The following is a 24,318-nucleotide window of genomic DNA, read 5'->3' as shown; positions in this document are numbered from 1 at the left end:
GAAAGTGTTAAGTATGTGAATGAAAATGTGTTGGAAATAGCCCTGTTAATGCAGCACTAGATTATGAGAAATTTGAATTGTCAAAAATCAATGTGAAAAGTGCATGCATGTGGATTTCACAATACAGTTTTGAGTAGCATCTTTTCTTGTCAGTCAGTTGTCACTTTTCAGATGCAGGAGACTAGAGACATTGATTTTATAGAGAATGCAAACCCTGAAAGTAATACTATACTAAGGAGAAATATGAAATATTCTTACTGTTCAGTGATTTCCTGTGAATAGCAGAAGAAAATATAAAACGATGTATTTATTTCAAAATAAGCAACAGGTAAACAACTAAATTGTTATTTCACTACTATACCTTAACTTTTCATCTGCAAATCAAATTAAATATAGAAGAAAGAGGTAATATGCCAAGCATCTCATTCAGTTCAATCTGTGTTGCTCAAAGGGAGTGCTTAGATTCAGCATAAATGGGGTAATAGCAATTTATACAGACAAAAATGATTAAGAAATTGTTATTTAAATTCTTTAAGTTACAGTATCAAAAAAAAAAAATTCATTTATAAATTGAGTGACAAGCAACTAACAATTCTTTGTGCCATAACAATCTGCAAATAACTTCAAATAATTATGTCTATGTGCTTTTCACTGATATACCAGTATTCTGTTTCCTTTGAAATTTTTGCAAGCGCTAACATTTTTACAAGCACAATACAGTGCCCAAGGCCGAGGTCACTAATGCACACTTGTATGGTGGCACTTGAAATATGGCATCCCGGCTAAGACACAAGTTGAAAATATGGTCACTATTTTTTTATAAACTTAAATTTGCCATATTTCGTGACAGTACCTTTTCCATTAGACGTTTGCAAGCAAATATTAGTCTTGGCTTCAGTTGTCTAAGTATGATTCCACAATGCATCGTTGTCGGCTGCAGAAAAGACGTGGTTCAACGTGTTTCTCTCATTTTGGTGTTTCAAATACAGTTTCTTCTTTTCAGATAATACAAAAATAATAGTAACATAATTCAAAATTATTTATGACGGCGGCCTTCACATTGTTCTTCCGTCAACACACACCAAGAGTTAGCTTCCGACTCGGACTGACTATAGTCAAAGACTACTCCAACGTCAAAGATATTTTACACAATCAGTTTCTTTGCTATTCTTCGATACATTTTCTAATAGTAATCAATATGCTTTTACTCTCAAAAACAGAAGTAAATTAACATATAATAAGACAAATTATAATAAATTCTGACAAAAATATAAGAAAACATTTTCAATTCAGTATCGACAAATACGGTAAAAAAAATAACATCTCCCAGATCCATTACACACTCAACCCAGGGAGCAGCTAGCTTGAATCATAGTTATGGGAAAAATTTTACTGCCAATATTTGGCTGGTGAGGGGAGGAGGGGTGGTGGTGTAAAGTTTCCAATCACCAGACTTTGTGTTAACATCCTGGTTTAAATACTAAACCTTGCTGCCGTGTCTCATGAAGTGAGGGCATGTGATGCTCTTGGTGGTGATCTGTCTGGATGGGGATGTTAAGCTTTACACTCCCAGGTGTACACACACACACACACACACACACACACACACACGTAGTGTTATAAATACTGTATGGAGAATGTTGCAAATAAATAAACAAAAAAAGAGTAATTCAGTGAATACTTTCTTTACCACAAGCCCTTACAACATTTTGAAGTCTGCAGAATGAATTTCCCACAAGGTGATTCTTGAATAATTATTTAATTCACCAGGAATGGCATAGAGAAAATGCACTCATAATCTCCATTGAAGTGATCAACATCTGGATTTTCTTAACAATGGTGCACCATGTAGCTCAGTGCACAAAATTATGGCTAAAAGATTAAACAGTGTTTTCATTTCTAGTTATCTCACCAAGTACACAGGTAAAAACAAATCTTTTAACACCTTTTCTACTCTTGCATGATGACAACATAGATCACCTTCTACATCTACATCCATACGCTGCACCACTGTGAAGTTCATGGCAGAGGGTACTGTGCACTGTGTCCTCATTAGCTCTATGGGAGTGATACATAAGGATTTGTAGCATACTCCTACATCCATAACTTAAAGCTGAGTCTTGAAAGTTTGCAAGCAGTCTTTATCTGAATAGTATGCATCTATCCTTAAAGTACACGTCACTGCAGGATTTACAGCATTTCTGTAACTCTGCCATGGGGCAAACAAACCTGTGACCATTCGTGGTGCCCATCTTTGTATGTGTTTAAACATTCCCTCTTAGTCCTATTTCATACAGATTCCACACACTTGAGCAATATTCTAGGATTGGGTTGTGAGACTGTTTTGTAAGCAATTTCCTTTGCTAACTGACTGCATTTCTCTAGTATTCTGGCAATGAACCAATGTCTGCCACCTGCTTTATGTATGTGTACACTTCTATTTTTCTGAACACTTAAAGCAAGTTGACAATCTTCACACCACTTTGAAGTATTATCAAGATCCGCATGAATATCTATGTTGCTTTTTCCACACATTACTTTCCTATAGATGACTACAACTTCTGAGAATAGTCTGAAGTTACTATTAATATTTTCAGCAAGGTCCTTAACATACAACACGAACAATAAGGATTCCAGCACACTTCGATAGGGTACTCCTGAAGTTACTTCTTGATATGATGTCAATGACTCTCCATCTAAGATAACACACTGTGCCCTCCCAACCAAAAAATCCTCAATCCAGTCACAGCTTTTGCTTGATATTCCATATAGTCATACATTTGACAATATAGCTTCATGTATTGAGTCAAACTCTCTTCAGAATTCAAGAAGTACTTCATCTACCTAATTGCCTTTCAGGATGTCTTATGAGAAAAACACAAGATTGGTTTCACATGACTAATGTTTTCAAAATCCATGCTGCTTGGCTTGGAGGAAGTTATCCTGTTTGAGATTTCTTATTATATTTGAGATCAGAGTATATACTAAGACTCTGAAACAAATGGTTATCAGATAAACTGGGTGCTAATTTTGTACTCACTTCTGCTGTTCTTCTTGTAGGCGGATGTCTCGAGAGCTTTCTTCAAACTAATAGGCATGGTTTCTTGTTTGAGGAATCTACAATATATTAAGAAAAAAAAAAAAAAAAAAAAAAAAAAAAAGCTAACTCGACTACACATTTCTCTTAGAATCTGACAGGGATTACATCAGGTCCTGGAGCTCTGTTCAGCTTTAGTGATTTCAGCTGTTGCTCAACATCACTGACACTAGTCTCTACTGATGATCATTGCAGTGGTGGTTGTTGTTGTGGTCTTCAGTCCTGAGACTGGTTTGATGCAGCTCTCCATGCTACTCTATCCTGTGCAAGCTTCTTCATCTCCCAGTACCTACTGCAACCTACATCCTTCTGAAATCTGCTTAGTGTATTCATCTCTTGGTCTCCCTCTACGATTTTTACCCTCCACACTGCCCTCCAATACTAAACTGGTAATGCCTCAGAACATGTCCTACCAACCGATCCCTTCTTCTAGTCAAGTTGTGCCACAAACTTCTCTTCTCCCCAATCCTATTCAATACCTCCTCACTAGTTATGTGATCTACCCATCTAATCTTCAGCATTCTTCTGTAGCACCACATTTCGAAAGCCTCTATTCTCTTCTTGTCCAAACTATTTATCATCCATGTTTCACTTGCATACATGGCTACACTCCATACAAATACTTTCAGAAACGACTTCCTGGCATTTAAATCTATACTCGATGTTAACAAATTTCTCTTCTTCAGAAACGCTTTCCTTGCCATTGCCAGTCTACATTTTATACGCTCTCTACTTCGACCATCATCAGTTATTTTGCTCCCCAAATAGCAAAACTCCTTTACTACTTTAAGTGTCTAATTTCCTAATCTAATTCCCTCAGCATCACCCAACTTAATTCAACTACATTCCATTATCCTTGTTTTGCTTTTGTTGATGTTCATCTTATATCCTCCTTTCAAGACACTATCCATTCTGTTCAACTGCTCTTCCAAGTCCTTTGCTGTCTCTGACAGAATTACAATGTCGTTGGCAGTGGTATGAAAACTAAATTACGGGGAAACACATGGATTTTCCAATGTTAAGAAACATCTGGAAATGAGAGTTCAGTTTTTCTGATTTTGCTTTACTACCCTCAATCTGAGTTCCTGTCTTGTCCTTGAGTTTCTGGACACTAAATTTGGCATCAATAACAGCCTTTATGTATGATTAGAATTTATATGGGATTTATGAGAGATCTTTCAATAATATTCTGCTAAGGTATGTAACGCTGGAAATGCATATCCTCCTATTTCCATCTATTGTACTATAATTTTTTTTCCTTGTTTTGTTACCTTAAGCCATGACATTTCTGTGTCTTTATATATTGTAATTGTTTTACTATTTGTGTGTGTGTGTATATATATATATATATATATATATATATATATATATATATATATATATATGGAAACATTCCACGTGGGAAAAATTATATATAAAAACAAAGATGAGGTGACTTACCGAACGAAAGCGCTGGCAGGTCGATAGACACACAAACAAACACAAACATACACACAAAATTCAAGCTTTCGCAACAAACTGTTGCCTCATCAGGAAAGAGGGAAGGAGAGGGGAAGACGAAAGGAAGTGGGTTTTAAGGGTGAGGGTAAGGAGTCATTCCAATCCCGGGAGCGGAAAGACTTACCTTAGTCTGCTTATGTCTGTATGTGTGGATGGATATGTGTGTGTGTGTGTGTGTGTGTGCGCGAGTGCATACCTGTCCTTTTTTCCCCCCTAAGGTAAGTCTTTCCACTCCCGGGATTGGAATGACTCCTTACCCTCACCCTTAAAACCCACTTCCTTCCGTCTTTCCCTCTCCTTCCCTCTTTCCTGATGAGGCAACAGTTTGTTGCGAAAGCTTGAATTTTGTGTGTATGTTTGTGTTTGTTTGTGTGTCTATCAACCTGCCAGCGCTTTCGCTATATATATATATATATCTGTGTGTGTGTGTGTGTGTGTGTGTGTGTGTGTGTGTGTGTGTGTGTGTGTGTGCGCAGATGTATAATTGGTTTGTTTTGTAAATATTATTTGTATTTTTACGCTGGGTCTTGCCTAGGGAAAACTATGCTATCGAACGAATACATCGATAGGTCGTGTGGAGAACCAAAGTGTTTAGGATCTTTGGTAGTGTTAACTCTGCCTCGTGGAGCGCGGACAGAGTCTGGCTGGAGGAAGTCGGTGGAGCAGGTGTGGTGTGACGCTCCCGTGAGTTGCCGCGCTTTCGGGGTTTGGCAACATGTAATTGCGCTCGACTTGCTATGATAGTCTCTGACACGGTGTCGCGGATGGGAAGCATTAGCTGGTGCACATCAAGAGCCCGTTTCGCCTGGTCACAGTGTCCAGTCGAAGGCACGCCAACATCCAGCTTCCGCAACGGCGACGGCCGACAATGAGTGACTGGCGCTACCTCCTCGACCGACGACTTCAAACCTTCAATCAACCAACAAGGAAGACTGGAAGCACGTAAAGTTTTAGAACTGTATGGCAGACCTCAGCTTTTCAAACTGTTGCATCACAAAATTACAGCAATTTAGCATGAACCTTTGTTGCTCATTGTCCCAATTGCATTACCAAGTAGGGTCCCTTCCTTTTCCGAAATGAACCCGAGTGTCGTTGAAATTCAGACGCCAGCATTAAAGTGATATCATTCCATTTCACTGCTTTAATTTCAAAGTTCAGTTAAGGTATTCATAGCTGGCTACAATATTTAGATTACACAAGCACAAATTAAGAGTGCGAGTTTTGTTAGCATATTTTAGCTTACCTGTGACTGCAGCTCAGCTTGGTACGTACTAAATGTTACTATTGTTAATTGTCCAGAATCATTTAATTCAAGTTCAAAGTTAAATCTCTTATTTCTAAATTGCGTAGATTCAAGTAGCTTTTGAAATGATTGTTGAGGTAGCCTAAGGCTAACCTTATTTTACTGAATTTCGTAGTGCTTCAGGAACAAATCTCACTATTAATTTCAGTCACTAAATTAACTTTCAATTTTCCGGTTTTATCAATTCTTTTGCTAAATTAAGTCAGAGTGTAGTGAAATTTATTACTTCTGACAAACATTCAGTTTTCACACAGGACATGCCACCCTCTGTTGCCACGCTTTTAGTGCTAATTATATGTGCATTAATCTTTCTTTTTCAGTTATTATAGTAGCTGTCCATAGGACTGGCGACCGTAATTTTCCCCAAATCTCAAATATCTCATTAACGCCAACTAATTGTTAACGTAACGACCGCGCATTTACTTTCTATATTAATTTTATCCTTTTCTCAAAATTAATTTTCGCCAATTTCATTAGCATTTTTCCTTTCATTTAGATGTAACCCTTTCCTCCTCCTTTACCGACAAATTAACTTCGGTCATGATTGCTTTTCCCAAATTTCCATTAGGTACACGCGGTTTAATTTTGCACTGTCATTTAGGTCGATAAGTGAGGGGGAGGTTACAGTAAGTCATTAAAGGCTTTGCACATTGCTCTGCTGATAGTAATACACATTTCAGTTACCATCTCTTCCTCTACAGCCTTATGCTTTCCAGTATACCTATTATGTGGCACTCTGTTTCTTAATCATAACTGTATACCATGAAGACTACATCCCATCATGAGCTGTTTTATGAGGTATACAGCTTGGTCAGAAACAATCTGAGGAGCTCGTACAGCTGTTGCAGGATAGGTTGTGCTGAGAAATAATAATAATAATTCAATATGTTGCACTGTTTCTGAGTTAATCTGCATTGAAGTTAGGCAATTAGGCCATTGCACATGCAAATTCAAGCAGCCTACCAGATACAAATAGTTTTAGTTGTTCTCATAGCGCAGGTGTTCCTGACTGTGAGTGAGACTCCTCAGCTTCTGGCTCAATTTTGATCCTTACTCAGGGTTGTCACAAGTTTCCCCATGTGAAATTCCCAGATATTTCCCTGATTTGCAGACAAGTTTTAGCATTTTTCCCTGACAAATTTTGAGATTTCAAGGGTAAGTTCAGCCAAAAGTTGACAAACTGTCTTTGCAGCTACGGTACAAGAAACAATAGTGCAAAAGAGGAAATATCTAAAAACAAAGTTTGCAAGCAGGTGGCGTTTCCTGATGTGAGCAAAAGTCTTAAATACTAACATCCATATCTTTTATAATGAACTGCTTTAGATGGAGAAAGCAAATCAAATGGTATGTGTTTCATTAAGACCACTGATGTTATTTTATTTCAGTAAAATGAAACCCATTTGGTGGCAAAAATATGCATTTCCTTGGAGTTGCAAGACAGATTTAAAATACCCTCACTGATTTCTGAAATAACCTCAGAAAAAAGTAGGCCTCTTGAAAGAAGTGTATGAGGTGGGGAAGAACTATGTAAAAAACAGTGTAGGTGACTGCCAATAAAATGTTGGTTCTACTATATTCGCTATTGTCAATTATTGGCTCATATGGCTCTGAGCACTATCGGACTCAACTGCTGTGGTCATAAGTCCCTTAGAACTTAGAACTACTTAAACCTAACTAACCTAGGGACATCACACACATCCATGCCCGAGGCAGGATTCGAACCTGCGACCATAGCGGTCGTGCAGTTCCAGACTGTAGCGCCTTTAACCACTCGGCCACTACGGCCGGCTGTCAATTATTGTCCACAGTGTTATATCTATTATTTTACAAGTATTGTGTGATTTCTTCTTTCAAGAAATATATGAGTACAAAGCATACAAACAGCCAGTGACTGTCACAATTTTTTTTCTTCTTATTGTCCATACTTTCTAATGTATAAACTACTTTTGAAGTGCCGAAATGTACAAGAAAAAATAAAATGTCTATAAAACACCACACTGTACAATGTATTTGTGGTGAGACAGTCACAATTCGTGAAACCCATCACCCATGGCCTCTGGCCTGCTGAGGAGCACCGCAGTCCTGGGTTCATGGTTAAACTATGAAAATGCACTGCACTACACCACACACAAGCAGACCCCGCCTGCGGGCAGATCAGTGAGACTAGGTCAGATGGACAGGGTCTGCATATTAGCAGGAACCGAATGGCTTCAGATTGGCAGGCCTGATCCATTTCAGATACCCGCAGAAATGGCCTGTGGTTTTGGCCATCATGGAAATCCACTCTTGTGGCCAGCTATTCATGAGCCACAGACACCATGTTGATGAGACCACAGTGATCAATCCATGCGACTGATAACTTGTTCGAATACTCTGAGAATCAATAATGATGAGGATAGGTAGCAACTCACTGTAAAGATGATTACTTAGCCACAGACAGGCATGTAGAAAAGACAATCACACTCTCACAACTAAATTTTCAGTCATAGCTTTTGTTAGAAAACGAGAGCACACACACATTCACACAATCACTCAGATACAATTCTTGCACACATGACCACCATCTCCGGCCACTGCATCTACAGTCTCTGAGAATCAGATCCAAACAAACTACTCCTCATGCCTCCCTGCCTTTCGTTGCAGCTGCTAGATATGGCACCACTGACAGCATGCTGAGAGGAGTGGTAAGAAGGGGAGAAGCATTAGTAATGAGGGAATACGGAAGTGGTGAATGTACTCAGCTGCACCCAGCCAATGACGATATATGACACCTCAGTAAACAAACCATTTCATTTACTGAGAGAAAAACAAGATTTTTTCCAGTTTTTTTCTCTCTTTTTTTCCACCCAAATTTCCCTAATATCTCCCTAATTTGCCTGATCCTACCCTTGTCAGATTTTTGTATCACTTTCTTGTTCAGTTTTAGGAAATCAAATGAAGAACACACCTGGCAACACCATCTCTGGAGCGCCGTTTCAATCTGTGTGCTGTGCACAACAAACTGATTGACTAACTTCAATACTAATTAACTTGGAAATGTTGCAACATAACAAATCTTTTTCTTGACAATTATTTTTCAGCACAACCTACCATGCAATACCGTTACAAGCTTTTCTGATTGTGACCACCCTGTATATTGGTCCAGCACGTTGTCACCTACTTTTTTAAACTTCAGCCACAACGTCAGCAACTTCAACAGCAAACAGTTTCAAGCAGATATACATTTGTCATCAACTGATCAAAAGTAAAATAAACTTGATATCTGTCATGCTGAAGTAACAGCTTACATTGCACACTGAAACACAAAAATATTATTTAATGTCAGCTGAATTGGATGGAGATGCTTCAACTGTTAGTTGGGTCCAGTAAAATGCAGAAGAAGAATATCTCCGAACATCAAAACAGAGTAAGCTCTGTAACCATTGAATCAGAATTAAAGACTTTTCTGTGTGCAGACAGACTAAATTAACCTGCAGTTCAGAGACAGGGAGCCCAGACGCAGCAGTCATGTACGAGTGAGTTGTGCTTGTGTGCATGTGTTTTCTACTTTAGAAGATGGCCTTTAGGCTGACGGCTTAAATGTACAGTATAGCAGTCTTTTCAACGTGCCTGTCTATAAGTTAACATCTCCTCTATATGGTGAGTAACAGTCAACCCTTTTCATAATATCGGCACAACAGAGTAAGTAATATAGTGTAATTTATGAAAATCTGTATATTTTATCTTACACTCTTTTCTCAAAATTACATAATATTTTTGATATGAATTCTTTAGAAATCTTACCTAACTACTGACTGAAGTGATGAACATTGAGGATAATACTGTTTTAGACGTTTTTGTTGATATGGTATACCCAAAAACAAGTGCAATGACACTAGAAATTTCTCACACTCATACTGTGTGTCACTTTTCTTCTTCCTTGCTTTGCACACTACACAATTTCTGGAGTGTGAGACTGGGAGGGGGAGGGGAAACAAACCAATAAAATGTGTCCAATTTGCTGCTTGCAGTCTGACAGGAGAAATTCCATACTGGGAGCTCTCTATGCCTATTGTTGTCTGCTCTAGTATGTCCTTAGCTACCTGAATTTTAACTGATTGAAACAAAAAGTTTCTGCTGTCAATCTGTTTAGTAGGGCATATGCATAGACCATCCCTATGTCCACGAGGTAAATGAAAATGTTCTTATATCCTTTGGTGTATCTTTTCATGGGAGGCAAGAAAGATGAATAACTGCTGGGTCACTGAATTATTGTATTGTACAACAGCTTGGTCTATATGGACTGAGATTTGTTTCCCCATTCAGTTTTTCTTGTTGCTGCCATATTGGCATCTGTACAGACAGTGGATAGAATATTTAAACTCCAGGTAGGAATATCAGCAATGTAGGAAAAGACACACTGCTACTTACTGCAAAGAAGACATGTCAAGTTGCAGACAAGCACGACTGACACTCACATATAGGTTTTGGCCACAGCCTTCATCAGTAAAGAGAGACACACAGGGATGCAACCAGCAATCTGGAGGGGAAAGTGAAGGGTAAGGGATAGTAGTGTACAGGTGGGATGAGAAGTGATGCTCTCTGGTGGAGTGTGCTGGGAGTAGACTCCAACAGGCACAGTATCAGGAGATTATGGGGCAGGGAGGTGGGGAAAAAAGGAACAAAAAATGAGATGAGTGGGGAAAGACAGGTGAATGCATTGGCAGAGGGCTGCAAATAAACAAAGAGAGAGATGAGAATGGGGAGGAGGTGGGTGGGGACAGAATGTTACCACCGTAGGTTGAGGCCATGATAATTATGGGAGCAGAGAATGTGTTGTAAGGATAACTCCCACCTGCACAATTCAGAAAAGCCGGTGGTGGAGGGAAGGATCCAGATGGCTCAGGTAGTGAAGCAGCCATTGAAATCAAGTGTTATGTTCAGCTGCATGTTGTGCCACAGGGGGGTCTACTTTGCTCTTAACCACAGTTTGGTGGTGGCCATTCATCCTAGTTGACAGCTAGTTGGTAGACATATCAATATAAAAAGCTGTGCAGTAATAGCAGCAAAGCTTGTAAATGACATGGCTGCTTTTACAGGTAGCCCAGCACCTGATGGAGTAGGGCAAACCTTTGACAGGACTGGAATAGGAAGTGCTGGGTCGGTGGACTGGGCAGGATCTGCACCTGGGTCTTCCACATGGATATGATCCTTGTGGCAAGGGGTTAGGATGGGAGTGACACAGGAATAGGCTAGGATGTTGTGGAGGTTGGGTGGCCGACAGAACACCACTTTAGGAGAGGTGGGCAGTATCTTGAGTAGGATGACCCTCATTTCAGGGCATGATGACAAGTAATCAAAGCCCTGGTGAAGGATATGGTTCCGTTGTTCCAGTCCAGGGTGGTACTGGGCGAAGAAGGGGACACTCCTTTGTGGCTGGTTTTTGGGGTGGTGGGAAGATTATGGTTGTTACAGGAAATGGCACGGGAGATCTGTTTGCAGACTAGGTCTAGGGGATAGTGTGTGTATGTGAAGGCCTTGGTGAGACACTCAGAATACTGAGCAAGGGAGTTTTTGTCACAGAAGATATGCTGTTCCCCGGTAGCCGAGCTATATGTGAGGGATTTTTTGGAGTGAAAGGGATGTGACAGCTGTCAAAATACAGGTACTAGTGGTGGCTGGTGGGTTTAATGTTGACAGAGGTATGGATAGAGCCATCAGAGAGGAGGTCAACATCTCGGAAGACGGAAACTGGGTTGTGGACGACCACATGAAGCGGATGGGAGAGAAGTTGTTGAGGTTGTAAAGGAAAAAAGAGAGTGTTTTGGCCCTGAGTCCAGATCATGAAGATATCATCAACGAACCAGACTAGGGGTTTGATGTTTTGGGAGGCTAGGAAGGGTTCCTCTAGATAGCCCACAAGAAGGTTGGCACAGAACAGTGCCATGCGGGTGCCCATGACTGTGCCGCAGATTTGTTCATATACTGTCCCTTCAAATGAGAAGTAGTTGAGGGTTAGGATAGAGTTAGTAAGCCATATGAGGAATGAGATCATGGGCTTGGAGTCTGAAGGACGTAAGGGAATGTAGTGTTCAATAGTGATAAGACCATGGACATGAGGGATGGTCTATATAGAGGTGGCGTCAACAGTGATTAGTAGGGATCCAGGAGGTGAAGGGGGAGAGGCGATGACGGAAGTGGTTGGTGTTTTTGATGTGGGAGGCTAGTCTATGGGCAATTGTTCGGAGGTATTGATTAATGAGTGTCAAAATTCTTTCAGTGGGGGTACAATAACTAGCCACAATGGGGCATCCAGAATTGTTGATTTTGTGGATTTTGGGGAGCATGTAAAAGGTAGGTGTGCAGGGTGTCATAAGAGTGAGGAGACAAATGGATTCATGGGAGATGTTCTGGGAAGTGCCTAACGGCTTAAGCAGGGATTGTAGTTTTTATTGGACTTCTGGGATGGGATCACTCTGGCAAAGTCTATAGGTGGAGGAGTCAGACAATTGGGGGGAGACCATCTGACAGGTACTCACGGCAGTTCATCACAACAGTGACCTTTATCTGCAGGTAGGATGATTAGGTCAGGATTTTTTTGAGGTTGTGTATGGTTGTTCTTTCTTCTACTAAAACGTTGGTGTTTTGAGGAAGGGACCTGGGGAAAGATGGTGAGGCTAAGTTGGAGGTACGGAATTTCTGGAAGGTGACCAGCAGGTTGTTAGGTGGGAGGGGAGGAGGATAACAGTTGGATGGTGATATGAACTGGAAGAGGCAGGGTTCTTTGTTGGAATTGGTTTTGGTTGGAGGGCTTAGCAGCATAGAAGTATTCTCATTGCGGTGATCGGGAGAAGGAGAGTAGGTCTTTGACAAGTCCAGCATGGTTAACTTTTGAGTGTGGGGCTAAAGGTGAGGCCTTCGGATAGGACTGAAATTTCTGCCAAGCTAAGGGTTTTGATGGAAAGGTTAACAACAGTGTTATGGGAATGTTTTGGTTCTGGATTTGGTGGAGGATTGGTAGGGACTTTTGGGGGTTGTAGAAAGCTGAAAATGTCAGCTAGGAAGGTTTTAGCTGCTATGAGGGGTGGACGAGGAGGAACACTGGGGGTAAGACAGGGGTTGGATACTGGTGACCTGACACAGCCGTAAGATATCAGCAGTTGGCTAATTTATGGAGGTGGTGTCTGGAATGCTCCTCCAGCTACTGGAAAGCAAGGGATTTAGTTTCAGAAATGTGATGTATGGAGTAGGGACTGGAGAGTAGTAGTATCTTGCAGAGGGAGCAGAGGTGGTTCTGGGATCCCTGTGCCATGGAGATATGTTTTTGCTGTACCAGGTTTGTGAAGGCCAGGTATTGGTGGAATCTGAAAAGATGTAAGTCATTGTGAAAGGAGGAGTGGGTCCCAGAGAAATGAATCTTTACAGTTATGCCATTTGGGGGGATTCCGTGGTTTAAGCAGCATTTGAGAAACAGGATGTCTGACTGGGTATTAGCCATAGAAAGAGAAACTCTTCTAAACTGGTGCAGAAAGATGGAGCAAGGGTCTGTTGTTGCAAGAATGGTGCAAAGAAAAAGGGAATGGCGCAGAAATAGGCAAAATAGGTGTTGACGGATGTGAGAGGAGGACTGTAACCCGGAAGGTGTACACTATCAAAGGCAGAGCCACGTGTGAAAGCACCCACGTGATCTGCCGACTGACCTGCCTACACTGTGACGCATTCTATGTGGGAATGACCAGCAACAAACTGTCCATTTGCATGAATGGACACAGGCAGACAGTGTTTGTTGGTAATGAGGATCACCCTGTGGCTAAACATTCCTTGGTGCACGGCCAGCACATCTTGGCACAGTGTTACACCGTCCGGGTTATCTGGATACTTCCCACTAACACCAACCTATCCGAACTCCGGAGATGGGAACTTGCTCTTCAATATATCCTCTCTTCCCGTTATCCACCAGGCCTCAATCTCCGCTAATTTCAAGTTGCCGCCACTCATACCTCACCTGTCATTCAACAACATCTTTGCCTCTGCACTTCTGCCTCGACTGACATCTCTGCCCAAACTCTTTGCCTCTGTATATGTCTGCTTGTGTCTGTATATGTGTGGATGGATATGTGTGTGTGTGTGTGTGTGTGTGTGTGTGTGTGTGTGTGTGTGTAAGTGTATACCCGTCCTTTTTTCCCCCTAAGGTAAGTCTTTCCGCTCCCGGGATTGGAATGACTCCTTACCCTCTCCCTTAAAACTCAAATCCTTTCGTCTTTCCCTCTCCTTCCCTCTTTCCTGACGAGGCAACCGTTGGTTGCGAAAGCTAGAATTTTGTGTGTATGTTTGTGTCTCTATCAATGTGCCAGCACTTTCGTTTGGTAAGTCACATCATCTTTGTTTTTATATATATATATATATATATATATATATATATATATATATATATATATATAGTGACTTACCGAACAAAAGCGCTGGCAGGTCGATAGACACACAAACAAACACAAACATACACACAAAATTCAAGCTTTCGCAACAAACTGTTGCCTCATCAGGAAAGAGGGAAGGAGAGGGGAAGACGAAAGGAAGTGGGTTTTAAAGGAGAGGGTAAGGAGTCATTCCAATCCCGGGAGCGGAAAGACTTACCTTAGGGGGAAAAAAGGACAGGTATACACTCGCACACACGCACATATCCATCCACACATACAGACACAAGCAGACATATGTAAAGACAAAGAGTTTGGGCAGAGATGTCAGTCGAGGCAGAAGTGTAGAGGCAAAGAAGTTGTTGAGAGACAGGTGAGGTATGAGTGGCGGCAACTTGAAATTAGCGGAGATTGAGGCCTGGCGGATGACGAGAAGAGAGGATATACTGAAGGGCAAGTTCCCATCTCCGGAGTTCGGATAGGTTGGTGTTGGTGGGAAGTATCCAGATAACCCGGACGGTGTAACACTGTGCCAAGATGTGCTGGCCGTGCACCAAGGCATGTTTAGCCACAGGGTGATCCTCATTACCAACAAACATTGTCTGCCTGTGTCCATTCATGCGAATGGACAGTTTGTTGCTGGTCATTCCCACATAGAATGCGTCACAGTGCAGGCAGGTCAGTTGGTAAATCACGTGGGTGCTTTCACACGTGGCTCTGCCTTTGATCGTGTACACCTTCCGGGTTACAGGACTGGAGTAGGTGGTGGTGGGAGGGTGCATGGGACAGGTTTTGCATCGGGGGCGGTTACAAGGATAGGAGCCAGAGGGTAGGGAAGGTGGTTTGGGGATTTCATAGGGATGAACTAACAGGTTACGAAGGTTAGGTGGACGGCGGAAAGACACTCTTGGTGGAGTGGGGAGGATTTCATGAAGGATGGATCTCATTTCAGGGCAGGATTTGAGGAAGTCGTATCCCTGCTGGAGAGCCACATTCAGAGTCTGGTCAGTCCCGGAAAGTATCCTGTCACAAGTGGGGCACTTTTGTGGTTCTTCTGTGGGGGATTCTGGGTTTGAGGGGACGAGGAAGTGGCTCTGGTTATTTGCTTCTGTACCAGGTCGGGAGGGTAGTTGCGGGATGCGAAAGCTGTTTTCCCACGTGGAATGTTTCCTTCCATTATATATATATATATATATATATATATATATATGTGTGTGTGTGTGTGTGTGTGTGTGTGTGTGTGTGTGTGTGTGTTTACCAATGAAGGCTGTGGCTGAAAGCTACATGTATCTTTTAATTGAGCCTGTCTGCTATTTGATGTGCCTTTTTTACAGTAAGTAGCATTCTATCTTTTCCTACCTTGTTGGATAGAATATTAACTTCTTTTTTATCCATCCACTTCAGTGCCATGAACCTGGATGAAAATAACACAAGTACCTCTTCGTAAAGTTTTGATTTTAGGGACTGGTCTGGCATATTTCACCTTATGGATGTAATTTTCCCTTTGGCTGTTGTGCTGCTTTCAGTGAGTGTTACAAACAATGATGGGGAAGTGTACCAGTTGTCAACATATACTTTAGGACCACTGCCCAAATACAGTTGCGTGAAGTCCATAGAGACAACTTCACTAACTGGGATTTCTTTCCCCTGTATAAATATCAAATCCTGAACAGTAGCCAGTATTTAATTCAGAAATTTTGAAGAATTTTATTCTGAAATGTGCCCTGTATTGGGGCTTGAATTGGATGTGGCAGTGTCTACCTCTGAATTTTATGAGGTTTTCATCAATTGCAGTATCTTCTTCAGGCTCATGAACACTTTGGAAACTTTGTTTGCCACGTTGCCAGGCTGCAACTTGTTCAGACAGGTTGCACGGTCAGCAATTTCATTATTTACAAAATGAAGGAAGCTAGAAATATCTAAGGATCTTCTATACAGCATGATGTTAGAAAAGAAACAAGTACGAATTGTGTTTTTTTTTTTTTATGGACCAGTATGGCTGAATTGTTGGCTTCTTAACCTGTGCCATAAGAATACATAAAACAAAATATGCTTGAATTTCATCAGATGTAGTAGGAAACCAAGCACTGTTTGATTTTGAAGGCGTTTATACCAATCTGTTGCATATCTATTTGTTTCTACTGCAACATCCTCCCCTGACAGACACATGAAGCATTTTTCTGCACATTTCTAAGCGGGTTAGTTGTTAAGGGAGTTGTCTTCGAACACTAGGACTGATGCCACTAGAACCACAAGATGAAAGCTTGAAAGGTTTATCATGACTTATTCCCCATTTCCATTCTTCTACCTTCTGTTTTTCAGCAACGCACGGCTGTTGCTGCAACATAGTTATCACTACCTGTTTCACTTTCCTCACAGTCTTCACTATTATCATTTACCTCATTGTCTTTATTATCAGAACTGTGAAAAATATCACTTACAGAAATGTGACTGTCACTTTTATTCAACAGACTTTTGATTTCTTCACCTGAGAGAAACTTTTAACTGTGCGGTATTGCTTGCTACTGTACATCTGGTGAAAAATCCTGAAAATGATTGCTTACCAACTTGCAAAACATCAAAATAAGTTGAGTATGTTTCACACCACTAAATAGATCAATTTCTCAGCTTTATAATGGTATATAATATGTCATGCCATATGTTGACAGAAAAAAAGAAACACTAAGAAGACGCTATAGCTGCTTGGACCATCTCACAGCCAGCAATGTAATATCAGTCTTGAAACATGCAGCCACTTGTGAGCCTGCTGTATAAGCTAATGGGTTAATAAGGGCTCTCCAAAATACACTCCTGGAAATGGAAAAAAGAACACATTGACACCGGTGTGTCAGACCCACCATACTTGCTCCGGACACTGCGAGAGGGCTGTACAAGCAATGATCACACGCATGGCACAGCGGACACACCAGGAACCGCGGTGTTGGCCATCGAATGGCGCTAGCTGCGCAGCATTTGTGCACCGCCGCCGTCAGTGTCAGCCAGTTTGCCGTGGCATACGGAGCTCCATCGCAGTCTTTAACACTGGTAGCATGCCGCGACAGCGTGGACGTGAACCGTATGTGCAGTTGACGGACTTTGAGCGAGGGCGTATAGTGGGCATGCGGGAGGCCGGGTGGACGTACCGCCGAATTGCTCAACACGTGGGGCGTGAGGTCTCCACAGTACATCGATGTTGTCGCCAGTGGTCGGCGGGAGGTGCACGTGCCCGTCAACCTGGGACCGGACCGCAGCGACGCACGGATGCACGCCAAGACCGTAGTATCCTACGCAGTGCCGTAGGGGACCGCACCGCCACTTCCCAGCAAATTAGGGACACTGTTGCTCCTGGGGTATCGGCGAGGACCATTCGCAACCGTCTCCATGAAGCTGGGCTACGGTCCCGCACACCGTTAGGCCGTCTTCCGCTCACGCCCCAACATCGTGCAGCCCGCCTCCAGTGGTGTCGCGACAGGCGTGAATGGAGGGACGAATGGAGACGTTTCGTCTTCAGCGATGAGAGTCGCTTCTGCCTTGGTGCCAATGATGGTCGTATGCGTGTTTGGCGCCGTGCAGGTGAGCGCCACAATCAGGACTGCATACGACCGAGGCACACAGGGCCAACACCCGACATCATGGTGTGGGGAGCGATCTCCTACACTGGCCGTACACCACTGGTGATCGTCGAGGGGACACTGAATAGTGCACGGTACATCCAAACCGTCATCGAACCCATCGTTCTACCATTCCTAGACCGGCAAGGGAACTTGCTGTTCCAACAGGACAATGCACGTCCGCATGTATCCCGTGCCACCCAACGTGCTCTAGAAGGTGTAAGTCAACTACCCTGGCCAGCAAGATCTCCGGATCTGTCCCCCATTGAGCATGTTTGGGACTGGATGAAGCGTCGTCTCACGCGGTCTGCACGTCCAGCACGAACGCTGGTCCAACTGAGGCGCCAGGTGGAAATGGCATGGCAAGGCGTTCCACAGGACTACATCCAGCATCTCTACGATCGTCTCCATGGGAGAATAGCAGCCTGCATTGCTGCGAAAGGTGGATATACACTGTACTAGTGCCGACATTGTGCATGCTCTGTTGCCTGTGTCTATGTGCGTGTGGTTCTGTCAGTGTGATCATGTGATGTATCTGACCCCAGGAATGTGTCAATAAAGTTTCCCCTTCCTGGGACAATGAATTCACGGTGTTCTTATTTCAATTTCCAGGAGTGTATGTATAATCATTCAAAGTCAAGAATAAAACTTCGTAGGCTGTCTCAAAGGTTTCCTATCAACAACTGTTTGTGTCAATGCTGTCGTGTTACCTGCCCAGTTTAAAATATGTGTAGCAAAAGCTGCAAGTCAATGGAAAGAAAATTCAGAGGAATGGTAGATATTGGTGAAACCTGTTAGTATACAACGCACTTTGTGGACTGTCAAGTTGTGATTGCCAACAAAAAAGATGATTTACAATATATGGCATGGAAACTACAGGAAGAGCATAAACAATGGAGCTTTGAACATAATATCCAGAAAACAAAATACCACACAACAGGGACAGAACCATCCAACATCCAACTCAATTCAGAAGAAATTCCAGCTTCCCATAGTTACACATATGTTGAAGTAGAATTTGATACCAAAGCTAAAGATGATCAAGAACTTACACAGTGAATAACTGTGACTGGAAAAGTGACTCTTGTTTGCAGTTCTCCAGAGTTGAAAAACAGGAAAGAAATAAAAATACATTATCTATGAAACTCTAATTAAAAGCTCCTTGTTGTGTGGGTCAGAGAAATGGAGGGTTACACAGAATAACAAGAGGAAGTTGCAGGCCACCAAAATGAATGTGTTCAGACAGTCATTGGTAATATCAAGAAGAGAGAAACTACCTAACAAAGGTGTATGATTACAAATGGCAGTAGAAAGATCATTAACAACTGACACTGAACATAAACAATTAATGTGGCATGGTCTCGTACAATGGATGGATGAATCTAGGTTATCTAAAAAGACTATGCTGACACGCCAAGTGGCTGCGTGGTTTGAGGCGCCACTTCACGGATTGCGTGGTCCCTCCCACCAGAGGTTCGAGTCCTCCCTCGGGCATCAGTGTGCATGTGGTGTTCTTAGCATAAGTTAGTTTAAGGTAGTTTAAGTAGTGTATAAGTCTAGGGACCAAAGACCTCAGCAGTTTGTTTCCTTAGGAATTCACACAAATTTGAACAAGACTATGCTGTGGATACCACTGACAGCAGAAAATGTGGAAGACTGAGGAAAACTAGTAAAAACTTGTAAAAGCAGTGAGATTAAGAGATCAATGGAATGATAGAACAATGGAAATTGATGTTCAGAATAATCATTCTATGAGTGAAGTGTGTGTTTGTATTTGCTTGTTTGTTTGTGTGTGTGTGTGTGTGTGTGTGTGTGTGTGTGTGTGTGTGTGTGTGTGTGTGTTTTCAATATCTTAACATGTGAACAAGTGTCCCAGGGATTTAGAATAAGCTCTATGGCAGTGGATGAGGAAATATGTGGAATTACACATGTTCAGAAAATCAAACATATTGTTGGTAACTAACTACAAGTATGCCTTTGTTACAGTGTAGAAAGTAAGCAGTTAAAAATGTGGCACATGTGTACCTTATTACAGATGTTTCTTCAGTTGTGTTATGCAGCATTGCTAGTGATGCTACTTCACATTGGTTATAATTTATTTTTGTGGAACTGCTGGAATGTGTATAGGTTGGTTATGGCCTAATGCCAACAATTAAATTATCCAGATATAAAATCTGTTATACATGTACATTTGTGGCTACTTTACAGTATGAACAGTAAACGTTTCTGGTCCATAATATATAATACAGTGACTAATGTCTTACAAGTTGTTTAGAATGTCACGAGAGAGAGAGAGAGAGAGAGAGAGAGAGAGAGAGAGAGAGAGAGAGAGGGGGGGGGGGGGATTGTATTTGTCAGTTTCCACAAAGTGTTTCACCCTCAATCAGGAAACAATAACTCCTCTAGTAAAAACTTCATCAACCTATATGTTAGTCTCAATGCCACAGTGCTAGTCACGGTGGTGTGACATTGCCTTCCTCCTACACCTGAATCTACTTATCCAGCTAGTTGTAAGGGGGCATAAAGTTTAATGTGGACTTCAAATCTTAGTGTGAGTTGGCATTTTTCATATTAACAAATCACTGTCACAAGTGACACAACATGTCCTTGGACTGATCGGGGATTGAACCCTTGACCTTTGAATTGGCAATCTTCTTCTTCTTCTTCTGCACTCCAGTGATAGGCTTAGGGCCTGTTCCAGCCTCACTATCTCTTCCTTGGTCGTCCAATACTTCTCTTGCATCATGTTTTATAATCCACTGCTAGTTTCGGAAGCATTTGAGTGGCACACGAAATACATGTCCTCTCCATTTTTCTTTGCACTGAATTGTCTTTTGGGTTATTAATGTATCACTGACAAAGATGTCAACAAAGACAGAGCACTAAATTAGATTTAAAAAGGATGGGGAATGACACTAGCCATGTTCTTTACATAAAAAAATAAAAATAAAAAAATCGAACGTATTGTACCATTTTACAACATTGAATACTTTTCTTAGTCAGCAAATCCTATGGAGGTTTCTGGATGTTTCGTAAGTCTCACTTCTAGAGCTGTTTCTCTGGGGTTTTTACCATTCCTAAAGTCAAACTGGTCATCATCTAAGATATCACCAATTTTATTTTCCACTTTTCTGTATACTATTCCTGTCAGCAACTTTAGATGCATTATATATGTTAAATTGATTTTGTGATAATTCTTCACACTTATCTGCCATTGCTATCATTGGGCTTGTATGGATGATATTTTTCCAGAGTCTGATGGCAAGTCTCCAGTCTCATCCATTCTACAAACCAACTGGAATAGCCTTTTAGTTGTGATTTCTCCCATTCCTTGTTTGACTGCATGTATGTCACATCTCTGTTAAACTGACTGACTGATAATGGATCCCCTGTGTCTTCAAAATCAACTTCCATTTCATCTTCTATTACATCAGCAGATAGGCTTCGTAGAGGCCTACAATTCATTCTTTCCATCTGACTACCCTCTCCTTTATGCTTAGCAGTAGAATTCCTCCTGCACTCTTAATATTGACATTTTTGCTTTTAATTTCACCAAAGATTGTTTTGATTTATCTATATGCTGAATCTGTCCTTCTAACGACCATTTCTTTTTTGATTTCTTAATCCTTTTCGTGTAGCTGTTTCACCTTAATTTCCTTGTGCTTATTATTTATTCAATTCCTAAGTGGCTTATATTATTGTATTCCTGCCACTTCCTGAGCATTTTTGCACTTTCTTCTTTTGTCGATTAATTGCAGCATTTCCTCTGTTAGCCAGGGTTTCTTTGAAGTCCACAGAATTAGAGCACTTCAAATGTACATGATCATTTCTTAGTATTTCAGTATCCCACTTCTTTCCAAGTTGATTCTTCATCATAATTCTCTTAAACTTCATACTATTATTCATCATTACTAAATTGTGAGTACCTTCACATGACTCCAGTCCTTTTCGAAGCACTCTCTCTCTTCCTGATACTTCTGAACTGTATAATCACTATTACCAGATGTAGTTTACTAAATAACTCTATTAGTCTTTCTTCTCTCTCATTTCTACTGCTCAGCCCATATTCCCCTGTAACATCATCATCTTCAGGTCCTTCCCCTATGATAGTGTTCCAATCTACATATACGTACATACTCCGCAAGTCACCATGTGGTGCCTTAAATTATTAGATTGTCATCTCCATTTAGATGCTGAGTTACCCATTCAATGCCCTTATACATCTTCTCTGTCTTTCATCTCCAGTTTATGATACTGACATGTATACCTGAACTATTGTTGTTGGAGTTGGTTTGCTGTCAATTTAATGTGAATAATTCTATCAATAAACTGTTCAAATTAACTCACTCTTTGATCAACTTTGTTATTCATATTGAATCCTGTTCCTGTTATACCATTTCCTGCTACTGTTGATATTGGCCTACATTTGTCAGACCAGAAATCTTTATCTTCTTTCCATTTCACATCAATGACCTCCATGATATCAAGACTGAGCCTTTGCATTTCATTTTCAGATTTTCTAGCTTACTCACCACATTCAGACTTCTGACATTCCATGCTCCAATTCATAGCATGTTACCCTTTCAATAATTACTTGTCTTTTGCCAGTGGAGAGATCATCATGACACTTTTTCAGTTAACAGTCACATGTCCTGTGGATACACAGCAAGTGTCTTTAATGCAGTGGTTTCCAAGGCTTTTGCATCCTCATGTCATTAATCATTGCTGATTCCTCTGCCTTTCAGGGGCAGCTCCTATCCAAAGGGCAAGAGGGTGCCCTGAAGCTCCTTCTGCCATCTGCCCTCTTCAACAGGACTGTTATCATAAATAGGGTGATTTCTTCTGCTGAAAATCTTTGCCCACCATTGCTGAAGACGTTTCTTCAAAATTTAAACAGTGGCTGGGATTGAACCCAGGAGCCAGAACACTGTGATTACTTTTTAATGAACTACTTTCCGAGCACAGTGACCTTCATCAAATATTAAGCTTTTAACTTCCACCCAATCTTATTTGTGTGGCTTTTAATGTTAACACATCATCAACTCAATTACCCCACCACTACCTCAAAGTGTAAGTCTATCATTCCCTCTCACAGCTGGTCCCACAATACTTGAAACATTATGAAAAATTTTACATGTTACTATAAAAAATCTTTTCTTGTTTTCAGTCATCTGTAATGATCCATAGGTTAAATCAACAGACACATAATGACTGTTACATAACCACTGATTTATCATGTCCAATCCTAGGTCTGGGACAGGTTCCAGTATGAGACTTTTGTTCTCGACATGAACACAACTCTATATCTGAAACTTACGCTACAATGACTTCACAAAGAACAAGTATCAATCAAGTCTTTCAAACAAATAATAGACACATGGAAAGAGAACTCACATAGCTATCAACAGTGGTGCGTGTCCCCAAATTTCCACAGTAGTTGTCAATATATGTAAAATCCTTTACAGTAGCTTGTCACTCAGAACATATGCAATGTTTTGGCCAGTGTTTCAATTATTCCGCCCGCCCCCCCCACCCACCCACCCACTTAATGGGGTCTGCTCAGTAAGAGGGGATGCACCACAGGGGGAGGGGGGACTGGAAACATACATCCCTAAGTGAAGGGGTCAAGCTAGAATAAAGGAGAAACTAAGAAACTAGAGGCCTCCAATGCCAAGACTAGCAGTTGACACTATTTCTGTTGAAGCTATGCTATCATATTTGACCTATATCATATTTGACCTATCTTAAAAAAAAAAAACATAATTAATAGTTCAAAAAAAAAACATAATTAATAGTTCCTATATAACTTAAATTTTGGCTGTTAATTCAGTATATCTGCAAAGCTATATCTGAAGTGCTCTGCTACACATAAGCTCCTGTTTGTTCAGAAGAATTTAGTGTACCTCAAACATTGTTCATGTGCAATTTTCACTGCAAAAATTAATAACTTCACTTTAAAATAGTTGTCTTGTAGAATATCACAAAAAAAACTTGTTAAACAGGAAATCATTTGACAAAAATTACAGGTTTTTTAGTATCTGTCATGATTTCCTTTGTCCAAATCAGCATCCATTATAATGTTTTTATATGCCTTTCTGTTACGCAATGGTTGATTTCTGGAAAGCTTATAAAATTATTTTATCCATTTTGGTTAGAGAATACCACAGCTGTTTTCATAAATGACACTGTAGGAAATACTGCAATCAGTCACAAACTTTTTGAAATTATTTTATTGCACCATTACTAGTTCTGAGCCTCAGCCTACTGTTGAATACTAGCAGTGACTTGTTAGAAAGTTTTACATTTGTGTCCTAAAGTATAAAACAGTTTTTGTGATTACATAGTTGTACACTTATATATCCTCTATACATTGTACTTACTTCATGAAAAGTTCTCCTTTACATATTACAAGAC

General features: G+C 41.0%; 1 protein-coding gene across 1 annotated transcript in view; it reads right to left on the bottom strand.

Annotated features, from left to right (window-relative positions):
* LOC124612275 (autophagy-related protein 2 homolog A) overlaps positions 1-24,318 on the bottom strand; it is a 492,429-nt gene that overhangs the window by 6,154 nt on the left and 461,957 nt on the right. The gene's annotated exons all lie outside the window — the stretch shown is intronic.

Source organism: Schistocerca americana, chromosome 4, assembly GCF_021461395.2.
Source record: "Schistocerca americana isolate TAMUIC-IGC-003095 chromosome 4, iqSchAmer2.1, whole genome shotgun sequence".
Lineage (NCBI taxonomy): Eukaryota > Metazoa > Arthropoda > Insecta > Orthoptera > Acrididae > Schistocerca > Schistocerca americana.
The sequence above is the reverse complement of the archived record's forward strand: the minus strand, read 5'-3'. Positions and strand labels throughout refer to the sequence as shown.